The sequence below is a fragment of the Momordica charantia genome (assembly GCF_013281855.1).
Source record: "Momordica charantia cultivar OHB3-1 chromosome 8 unlocalized genomic scaffold, Mcharantia_2.0 BLBB01000008.1, whole genome shotgun sequence".
In the NCBI taxonomy this organism is placed as follows: Eukaryota; Viridiplantae; Streptophyta; class Magnoliopsida; order Cucurbitales; family Cucurbitaceae; genus Momordica; species Momordica charantia.
Window position 1 is genome coordinate 12,302,604 of NW_028275166.1, and position 11,974 is coordinate 12,314,577.

Below are 11,974 nucleotides of genomic sequence, written 5' to 3' on the forward strand. Positions count from 1 at the left end.
CAAGTTTTAAACAATTTAAAGGGAATGAATTTAAATAGTAGTGGTTCGTTGATGCAATAATCCGGAGCCACGTGCGCCTGCCTTAAGTCACGAATACGAGACATCCAAAGTTGGTTGTAAACTCAAACTCAAACTTAAGATTTCCAAGTTTGTTTAACTAAGAGACTCGAAGCCGTTGCGAAGAAAAATTATTTATCATCACTATCATTCTTATCTCTATCTCCATTAGACGTATGGTCACAATTTTCTTGAGCTGTGTATAAATAGGACCAGTGGTTGTGGGGTTGTACAAGCAAAGGCCAAAGAGTAATTCAAAGGGCATCACCATTACAAACTCAGATCGGCGAAAATGCTTGATGGGGTACTTTCAATGGTGGCAGAGGAGAAAAGGGTGGAAGCCGAGTGTCACAATCGCACTTTAACGGGACTCGAGAAGCGATTGTGCGGCACTTGCTTTCACCCTCTAGCAAGTCAGCCAATGCGGAAACGAATAGCCGGTGGCACAAAGGCTATATGTCGCAACCTCCACCCCCGTTTTCGGGAAAACGGTTTTGGAAAACGGGATTAGAGAAAAAGGTTTTGGAAAACGTTTGTAAGCATTTTGGAAATTGTTGTAAGCTTGAATGCAAGAGAATAGATTAGCGGCAAGACAAGAATACAACGCAATGTAGAGAGGAGACTAGGTGTACCCCCTAAGGTAGATTATAAATCATTTTGCCTTTGGCAGGCGTGAACATGCAAAGTGGCGAGGAGTCACTCGCCACCAAAAGTACAAGGAAAACTAAATAACAAGCAAAACTAAATACATGGCATGAAAGCATGTGGAAAGAGGTTGTTATGGGCATGCGGCCACGGGCAACAGACCCTGGACAAGCATGACCATGACATTCTCCCCCACTTAAATGGTTGACGTCCCCGTCAACTGTCGCTGCTCGAACTCTTCAATTGCTACTGCAGCTGTCTTTAGATCTTCAGTACGCTCCCAACTTATCTCTTCATCTGGGAGCCCTTTCCACTTGACTAGGAATTCCTGGACGTCCCTTCGTGGTCTTCCTACTCGGCGTGTTCTTTCGGCGAGGATTGACTCAACTTCTTTGTCAACCTTGTTTGTCAACGTGACTGCTGGACGGGTTACCTCGTTTCGTGTAGGGTCGACAGTGTCGGGATGGTAAGACTTCAAGTTGCTCACGTGGATTACTGGATGGACTTTCATCCACGAGGGTAGTTGAACCCTATAGGATGTCTTGCCCACCTTCTGAAGGACGTTGACGGGTCCTTCATATTTTCGCACAAGGCGTTGGTCTTTGTTACCTCGGAACCGAAGCTGTTCAGGTCTCAACTTCACAAGGACTTGATCTCCTGCCTGGAATTCTAATGGTCTTCGCTTTTTGTCTGCCCACTTTTTCATGTGTTTAAACACCTTCTCTAGGTATGCTCGGGCGACTTCGGTGGATTGACGTCATTCCTTCGTGAAATTGTAGGCTTGAGGGCTCTTGCCCACATAAGGATGGTCGACAACATGAGGTAACACCGGTTGTCGCCCGCACACGATTTCGAAAGGGGTTCTTCCCGTGGTGGTGCTCTTTTGACAATTGAAACAGAATTGGGCTACATCGAGCATCTTGATCCAGTTCTTTTGTCGAGCATCAATAAAGTGGCGGAGGTACTCTTCTAGCATACTGTTGAAGCATTCCGTCTGTCCGTCGGTCTGTGGGTGATAACTCGAAGAGATGTTCAAATTGGATCCTAGTAGGCGGAAAAGTTCTGTCCAGAATGTCCCTGTGAAGCGTCTGTCTCTGTCGCTCACGATGCTCTCAGGAACACCCCATAATTTCACCACATTCCTGAAAAATAATTGTGCAGTCATTTCGACCGAACACATCTTCGGAGTTGGAATAAAGGTAGCATACTTAGAGAACCGATCAACTATCACGAGGATCGCTTCTGTCTCTCCGACTTTAGGTAGGTGGGTGATGAAATCGAGAGACACACTCTCCCACGGTCGTGATGGGATTGGCAAGGGTTCCAGTAAACCTGCAATTTTGTTTCGCTCGACCTTGTCTTGTTGGCAGATGAGACACGTTTTGGTATACTGCATCACGTCATCTCTCAAACTCGGCCAGTAGTAGCCTTTCTTTAACAGGGCGTAAGTTCTCTGTCATCCAGCATGGCCTGCCCACATCGTGTCGTGACATTCTCCAAGTAGGAGCTTTCTTAAGTTCCCAGAACGGGGAACCTACAAATGGTTACCTTTGGTGAAGAGTAGGCCATTCTCCACCCAAAACTGTCTAGTCTTCCCTTCGTTGGCTAACTGAATTATCGCTTGGGCACCTGGGTCATTCTATAAGTTCTCTCTGGTGGCTTCACGAATGGATCCAGTGAGCTTGCTCGCTTTTAGGTGAGCTAACATGCACAGGGCCGCATGTTCGCTCTTTCTGCTAAGGGCATTTGCCGCCTGATTTGCTCGACCGGGCTTATGTTCAAACTGAAAATCGAACTCGACGAGGCACTCTTGCCACCTAGCTTGCTTGGACGACAACTTCGGTTGGTTGAAGAAGTGACAGACTGAGCTGTTGTCGGTCTTGACAACGAACTTGGCCCTTAAGAGATATTACCTCCAGGCCCTCAAGCAGTGGACTACTGCTAACATCTCTTTATCGGAGGCGGCATACCTCCTTTCAGCATCATTCAACTTCCGACTCTCGTATGCAATGGGGTGACCGTCTTGGAGAAGTACTCCTCCTAGTGCGAAGTCTGACGCATCGGTTTCGACTTCGAACGGTCGTGTGACGTCTGCAATTCCCAACACCGGCCCCTCCATCATTGCCTTTTTCAAACTCTCAAATGCGGCGTGACATTCTGGGGTCCAGTTCCACTTCTGGTTCTTCTTCAGTAAATCCGTTAAGGGCCCGGTCTGTTTCGAGAATCCTTCCACGAATCGCCTATAGTAATTGGCTAATCCGAGGAATGAACGTAGTTCTGTGATGGACGTCGGAATTTTCCACTCTTGAATGGCTTTGACCTTTCCATCCTCCATGCCTATTCGACCACATTCTATCACATGACCCAAGAAACTGATGCGTTCTTGGGCAAACGAGCACTTTTCCCGTTTAACATACAACTGGTTCTGTTTGAGCTTCTCGAAAACAAGTTGTAAATGTACCTGGTGTTCTTCCATGGTTGGACTGTAGACGACTATATCATCTAGATAAACCACCACAAATTTGTCGAGGTATTCATGAAACACCTGGTTCATTAAGGTACAGAAGGTGGCGGGAGCATTTGTAAGGCCGAAGGGCATGACAAGAAATTCAAAGGCTCCATACCGAGTGACGCAGGTCGTCTTCGGTTCATTTCCTTCTGCGATGCGCACCTGATAGTATCCAGATCGCAGGTCCAGCTTAGAGAAGTACTTTGCCCCATGAAGCTGATCGAACAGGTCTGTGATGATGGGCAAAGGGTACTTGTTGCGGACTGTGACTTTGTTTAATGCTCGATAGTCAATGCATAGACGGAGACTTCCATCTTTCTTCTTCTGAAAAAGGACTGGGGCCCCATAGGGAGCTTTAGCTGGGCGGATGAATCCAGCATTTAGTAGTTCATCAAGTTGTTTCCTCAGTTTGGCTAGCTCGGGAGGAGCCATCCGATAGGCGTTCTTGGCGGGCGGTTTTGCCCCCGGTAACAATTCAATCTCATGGTCTATCCCCCGTCTTGGAGGTAGATTTTTGGGCAGGTTGTCTGGCATTACATCGGCATACACCTCCAAGACTCGCTGGATTTCTCTGAGAACTGGCTCTTCAGAATTTCTGCCTTCCGCAACAGGAATGGCCATGAAGGTCGGCTCGTCACGGGCGAGACCTTTCTTTAGCTGTAGTGCTGATATCATCTTCACTCCGCTTGGTTGTTTGATGCTTGTCTGAACAACTGTGGGATCGGAACCCGTTATAACCAGGCACTTAGCAAGGGGTATGGGGATGACTTTGTGTTCCAGCAGAAATTCCATCCCCAATACTATGTCGAAGTCGTCCATCCGCACTATCACAAAGTCGACCAGTCCACTCCATGTCCCTAGCTTTACTGAGACTCTTTTTGCAACTCCCATGATGGGGAGAGCAGCCGAGTTGACCGCTTTCATCTTTCCTGGGTCTTTATCCCATCGCAAGTTCAGCCGACGTGCCTCGGTTTCTGTCATGAAATTGTGGGTGGCACCAGAATCTACCATAGTGCTTTTTGCGGCTTTCTGATTGACCCATGCTTCCACATACATCAGACCACGTTCTAGGGGTTCCTTCACTTCCTCGGCTTTCTTCTGAAGCGCCGATAAGAATTTAAGTGCTCCCATACGAGGGTTGTCATCGGCGTCTTCGGGAGGAGTATCTGTTTCGGGGCCTTCCGGTTCGATCGCTCGGTCGTTCGTCAGTGTGGCTTGGAAGGCCCGGAGAACAGCTCGATTCGGACACTCGTATACTCTGTGCGGTCCCTTACAAATGAAGCAGGATGGTCCTGTTCGATTGTTATTGTTTGGTGGGTTCGGCCCTCTCCACGTATTTCCCCCTCTCTACTGGAAGGGTCTGCGGTCTCCTCCTCCATTTCTGTCAGCTCCCCCATTTTTAGGGGACCCCGATCTTGCGAGTCTGTTTCCACTACTAGAAGAAGCTTGGGTCTTCCTCTGCTCTTGTGACGTGTCGTTGCTAAGATTGAACAGTCGTTCGGCTGTTGCGTAAGCAGTAAGGATATCTTGTACCTTCTGTTCATATAGTTTGGCTCGGGCCCATGGTTTCAAACCCTCCACGAAGGCGAAGACCTTGTCTTTCTCGGACATATCGCGGATATCCAACATCAACCCTGAAAACTGCTTTACGTAGTCTCGAACATTTTCTGTGTGTCGTAATTCACGCAGTTTACGACGAGCAAGAATCTCTACATTCTCCGGGAAAAATTGGGATCTGAGTTCCTGCTTTAGTTTTTCCCACGTGTCGATGGTACATTTGCCCTCTTGTACATCTACGTATCTCACTCTCCACCACAACTTCGCATCGTCAGCAAGATGCATTGTGGCTAGTGTGACTTTCGATTCCTCTGTCACCGTGCTTGTCGCCTTGAAGTACTGCTCAAGGTCGAAGATGAAGTTCTCAAGAGCTTTAGCATCTCGTGCCCCACAGAAGGGCTTGGGTTCGGGAACTTTCACCTTGTTGAACTGAATCGGTCCCCCAGCTGGGGCCTGGTTTCCCACCGCTCTCATGGTGAGATTTACTTTGGTGCCTAATTCGGCAATCTCCGCCCTCATTTCGTCGATGGTGGCATTGAAGTCGTCGGTCAGCTCACTGATCATCTGCACAATAGTCTTTTGGGAGATGTCTATTTCTTCGACATGCTCCTCCATGTGGGCGATTGAGCTCGATGAGCTTTCGCCACGCTCAAGGTTATCAGTACGCTTAACCTTGTCTTCAAGGGTCTCAACCCGAAGCATTAACTCACGTATAGCAAGCCTGTCTATGTGGGCATTCACGACGTCAATTCCGTCAGCTTTGGTGGAGATCTCATCCAGCCGAGATTCCACATATCTAAGGTTGTCAGGCATTTCCCTCAAGAACAACAGTTGTTCTTCGATCTCGACGAGTCTGTCGACGTGGGACTTGCCCAACTGCTTTGTCGCGGACATGGTTACTGTTTTCCAACTCGAGGAGCCAACCTGGCTCTGATACCAACTGTCAAAATCGCACTTTAATGGGACTCGGGAAGCGATTGTGCGGCACTTGCTTTCACCCTCTAGCAAGTCAGCCAATGCGGAAACGAATAGCCGGTGGCACAAAGGCTATATGTCGCAACCTCCACCCCCGTTTTCGGAAAAACGGTTTTGGAAAACGGGGTTAGAGAAAAAGGTTTTGGAAAACGTTTGTAAGCATTTTGGAAGTTGTTGTAAGCTTGAATGCAAGAGAATAGATTAGCGGCAAGACAAGAATACAACGCAATGTAGGGAGGAGACTAGGTGTACCCCCCTAAGGTAGATTATAAAGCATTTTGCCTTTGACAGGCGTGAACATGCAAAGTGGCGAGGAGTCACTCGCCACCAAAAGTACAAGCAAAACTAAATAACAAGCAAAACTAAATACATGGCATGAAAGCATGTGGAAAGAGGTTGTTATGGGCATGCGGCCACGGGCAACAGGCCCTGGACAAGCATGACCATGACACCGAGTACCCAAAGAAGATGGAGGAAGAAGCAAAGAGCCGTGCCGATGGCAACAAATTCCCCAAGCATTTCGACCTCAAATCCAGCCACAACGACAAGTACCTCCACTACATAAACTACCACGACAACGAATCATTTGATGGTCTTCTCCAATTCACCAGCGATAAAATGATAAGCCCATACACCAAGTTCGAATTCGTGTATTCCGGCATCGAAGAATGCTACCACTGTTACAACAACAACAGATATTTGGTACGTCACGACGACAAATCATTATATATCGTTGCAACCGTCTCCAAACCCGTAAACGACCCTAATGATTGGAGATGTACGTATGTATGATTCATACGCAAAGAAGCATCAACTTCGCCACCATCAGCTTGGCAAAGCCTCACATATATACAAGGTCCCGAAGTCCCCAACATTCCCAATGCAGCCTATCCCTATGGAGATCCTAATTATAAGCAATCGCTGGCAAACAATGTGGATTGGGACTCCATCTATATACTACCGAGGTATGTGGGGTTGGATCACCGGCAAAAAAATAGATGCTAATAGCACCGATCCCGACACCTTGTTTTCGCCCTTCAAAGTCAAAAACAACATTGCCGCGTTTCGTAATTTGGGTGAGCTGAGTTCATCTAGCTTACAGAACTTCACTCGACTCAAAAGTTTAAGCTAGGACAATCAAAATTTAACCTTTTTATTCATATACTCTCAACAGGTAACGATCGTTTTTGCGTGATAACCAGCGGCTACTTTAACGATTGTCTTAATGCCGATTCGAGTTTGCTTACGAGCCAGCGTACATGGAAGTAGAAGAGCTCGTAGGCTCGCGGACCATTGATAATATGGTGTAACACTTGGTTCACTCATTAAATTTACCCTTGTGGTGACTCCATTGGCACAGCTTTAGACATGAATTCATAGTCGTAGGAGTTGAGGCCAATGAAAAGTCCATCGTGTAGATTATGAACGACTCGTTGTCCATTATGGAAAACATCAGTTTACAATACGAGAAAGGAACTTTGCACATCCCTTGTTTCACCACAGCATTAATCTCCACTCTTGAATTTGGAGGCAGAGTCACAGGGTAAGTAAGTTCAATTATTTCTTTGTGTTTTTGGGTTTCTCCCCATGAATATTCACTCCCCAGCTCAGTTGAAATTTCAACACTTCCACTTCCAATATTGGGAATCCCATCTAATTTGAATTTTGTTGTCACACCAATCTTGGATGAGAGGGTAGCAGACCAAGTTGTCTTCAATTTCTTCTCATAATAGAATTAAAAGGTCACCGTGTCGGTTTCATTTGTCTTGTTGATGGCATCTCCTTTCGCCATGGACAACACCTTTTGGCCATAAACTATTGCATCATGGAGCTTGTACATACATTCCTCGTCTAACGACAATATCTATAATCAGTATTCAGTCTTCCTTGTGAACTTACTCAATAATCTAATAAATGTGCTAAATAGCAATAATTACAACATATAACAAGGTCGATTCAGAAAGATTTAAGATTTAAATGCTATAGTATAAATGATGACGAAAAGCAAGTTAGCTTACCTTTGTTATAATCGAACTTTGATGGAAATGGCCACAACATGCTTAAGCTCACTTGAACGTGGTCCGACAAAATAAAAAATCCTTACAACTTCTCGTTCCAGTGCGAAGCTTGCTTCTGTCCTATAAACCAATAATAAGCAAGTTAGGAAAATGGGCTTTCTAAAAAAATTTGACATAAACAATAACATTCAAACAAAATTTTAAATAATACAGACATATGTGTTGCGGTATGAACCCAACCAAGAGTTTTTTACTTCAAAGTAACATGTCTGACGAAGTAGTCCTACCAGAAAATTTGAATATTCAGATTACTTGAATGGTTATAAGTATTACACCTTCAAATGAATAAATAGGTATATAGTTAACAACTCACAACAAAATTTTTCTGTTCCTCAGGTGAGATAAAATGACCATGAAAGTATAAGGTAGCCGGCAGTCTAAAAAACATGTCTAACAAAAGTGTTGTTACTAATGTATCAACCATGAACTCGAACAATGTGCAAGCAAAAAAGATATTATATGCAACATGAGTTCATGGACAACCCAAAAAGGTAATTACACATATCTTAGGCATAAGTTAAGTAGGACCCAACAAACTCAACCCACTCTATTCTCAACATGTTGATGTCGTCTTTCGTGTATTCATTTAGTTCAAGTTTCATCTATAACCATGGAATCAGTAATTAATTAAGTTCGAAACATTTCACATATATACATATGTTTTGACATTCATGCAGGCTAAATTATTACTTACTACATCCGGGATTGAAGTGCTCTTTTGGTTGACTATGACTCGCATGAATCGCATCACATAATACAAACAAAGAAATCCAGCATCCATGTTCTAAAAAAGTTTTATTGTCTAAACATCAAGCTTTCACGGGATCATTCCAGACATTAAACCATAACAATGCCAGCATGCTTTAAACATAATGAATTGCAACATCGCATTATTAACATTTCTAGCATATCAGATCCCAACCAAAATCCACTGACAAACTTAGCATAGCCAACAAGGTTATATACATCATGCTTACAAACTCATGATACACTTTCCACACAACAATCGTGCAACAGTTCATTCTCAAATCAATAGCAACATTTCTAAAGTAACAACAACACATGCATTCAAGCAAATAATAATCATGGCACACGAACAAGCAACAATTGATTCATATCAATGTACAACAAACATCCTCAAGTAAGAACTACTTACAACCAAGAAACCTAATGCTCCTAAACTGCGTATCGTCGTTTGTTAGGAGTCTATTATCGTGTATATTATCGTGCATACAAGATAATTTGTTTGTCATAGACTCCCAACATATATTATCGTGTATGCCAAACAAATTCAAGTATTCTTAAGCATAATTCCAACCACAAGCAAATAGAAGAATCCGTGTTCGACCCTCACCTATTCACTTTCAAGCTCTGTAATGTCTAGCTTGTGAATAGGTTTAAGGACTACATAGGGGCTAACTTTGAATAAGTTTAGCTGTTTGGTGGCATAAATATTAAACTAATAAAGTTAATGATATGACCCCTATTTGACAAAAGATTGTAATCAACTTTTTAAAGTACATGAACTCTCACAGCCTTACAAACTTCATGGAAAAAATAACTTAACTTGATATAAATCATATACAAAAAGTATATTATGACATAATATTCAAAATATGGCATAATTCACACCATTTTCAAAAACTATATTAGAGTAGTTTTGAATAAAATCACTCCAAAGACTAATTAATGGTGTGGTGCACATTTTTGGCCAACCTCATCTCCCCTTTTATCTTTTATTATGCTCTTTTCTTTTCCATTAAATTATTTCTAATGTGCTGTAATCACAAACATTAAAGAGTAAATCTTTCTTAATTTCTTTTTCTCGCCCCCTTTTCTTAATAAGAGAAATAAGAGTTTCGTGCTGCTGGCCACTCCCCTGCCACTACTTACTAGTGCGTACCTATTTGTAAAACTTTTTGTTTTTGCATTTCTATCTCATCATTAGATGTGAAGTTTGTGGCCGGTTATGTTTTCTTACAAAAGGAAGATCCAGATCTGGAAGACGAAGACTTGTAACTTCTGCTGTTATTGCAAAGATTCACACCATAGATTAGACTATTGAGCGACTGATACTCTGGCAGGAATGCATGGCAATTGGTAACCAAATAAACCCTTTGTCCAATTTTTCTTTTTTTTTTTTTATTTCTCTTTGCTAATGTAAGCATGACTCAATTGGTTAAAATATATATATATATATATATATATATATATTCTCAACTAGCTAGAATCTCGAAAGTTCGAATTCCTATCACATATGTTGAATTAAAATAGAAAACAAAAAAATAAAAAAACTGTGGATTGTCTATGGTATATTGTTCCAATCATATCGAATAATCTTTGAAGAAATAATTAGATAAGGCTAGAACGATGAAGGGAAAATTTTACATTTTTACATGCATAAAATATGTTTTTTAAATATGTATGGAACAACACTATATTTTTTACAATTTTTATCTTTTTTTTATTTTTTCTAAGGTATGGACTTTTGGGAAAGAAATTTAAAGACACATTTGGGCATGTTGGAGGATCCTTTCTTAGAGGTTTAGTGGGTTTGGAAAAACCCAATAACCATAGTGTCCCCTATTCCTTAACAGAATAATTCGTAAGTGTTTATTGGATGCACTCGCTCCTACCCGATGATTTCTATCTCAGAGATGTCATTGTTGAACCTCATCACAACAAATCTCCACTCTTGATCAACAAGGAGCTCTCTCTCGATTATTGTCGATTTTATCTTTGTTTTGAAAGTATATTAGCTAATATGGACAATAAAATGACCAAAATATTAATCTAGAAAGGATCTTTATTATCCAATTAATAAGCAACTAATTAACTATTTTTTGTTCTTTTGATAGAGTGCCAATGGGGAATATGATAGGCCATAAAGGAGAGCAGGCCTCATAGAAAATGGGCTTCACGGCCCTATTAGTTTCAATGGGCCACCAAGCAAGTGGGGCCCTCGAGCTTTGGAATTATCCACTGTGGCTTAGGGATCTCATACCATATGATGTGGACGGTAAGGATAGGCCCCATTACGTTGACCTTGCAGCTCTCGAAGGTTGTTGACTCAATCACAACCCTTCATTTCCCTTGATCCAATCTAATCTGCGCCGTTTATTTACATCATGATGGGTAAAAATGTACTTCTGCAGTTTATAGAGACAGAGAGAGGAAGGTTGCTAGGTACAACGACTTCCGCAGGGATTATTGCTCATCCCGATCTCCAAGTGGAAAGATCTAACGGACAATGATGAGGCAATCGAAGTGCTTCGTGACGTGTACGGTGAGGATGTGGAGGAGCTTGATATTTTGGTGGGGTTGATGGGAGAAGAAAATCAAGGGCTTTGCCATTAGTGAGACTACTTTTGTTACTTTCTTGCTCATGGCTTCGAGGTATTTTAACCTCAAATTTATTTATATTTCCATATTTTGTTATTATTTGATTTGTTTAGGTTTAAATCATATTTTGAGTTACGGTCTTCTTAGTCAATTTTGCAAAATTTTAACATAAATTTTATACATAACGAAGTGACAATGATCTCAACGAATCAAAACTATAAGAAAAAGTACAAGGATGATATGACGATTTTATTGTTAGTTGCATGACAATTTAAAAAATAAAATGATTATTAGACATACATACTGGTTCTAATTTTCGGCTAACATATGGAAAAAAAACCCCTAAAATGCAGAAGGCTAGAGGCAGACAAGTTCTTCACAAGTCATTTTATTGAAGAAACATACAGGATTTGAATGGGTGACCGCAACAGAGAGTTTGAAAGATGTGATAGAAAGGCATCACCCAGAGATCTCAACCAAATGGATGAATTCATCAAGTGCTTTTTCTGTTTGGGATTCTCCTCCTAACAAATCCAACCCTGTCCCTATTTACCTTAGAATTCCTAGCTGAATTCTTTTCGTTTTCCTTTGAAAAATACTAAGATGCATATCGATCAACACTCTCTTTTTGCTGGTCACAATTAAATTTTTGACAGGTATGAGAGAGAAATGCAGAAAAATATATGTTTTTTATGTGTTTAAAAAAACTACACAGCTGTCAAATTTTTATTGATGGTCAGCATAAAAATATGTGTTGATCGATAAGTATTAAGTATTAGTGTTTTTCTTTCACGCCCTCCTACCATCGTCA

At 42.1% G+C, this 11,974-nt stretch overlaps 2 pseudogenes; one reads left to right on the top strand and one right to left on the bottom strand.

The window, feature by feature from the left end:
- Positions 1-898: 898 nt before the first annotated feature.
- On the bottom strand, positions 899-5,662 carry LOC148209533 (uncharacterized; annotated as a pseudogene).
- A 5,069-nt stretch (positions 5,663-10,731) lies between these two features.
- Positions 10,732-11,734, top strand: LOC111018359 (alpha-dioxygenase PIOX-like; annotated as a pseudogene).
- Positions 11,735-11,974: the final 240 nt, after the last annotated feature.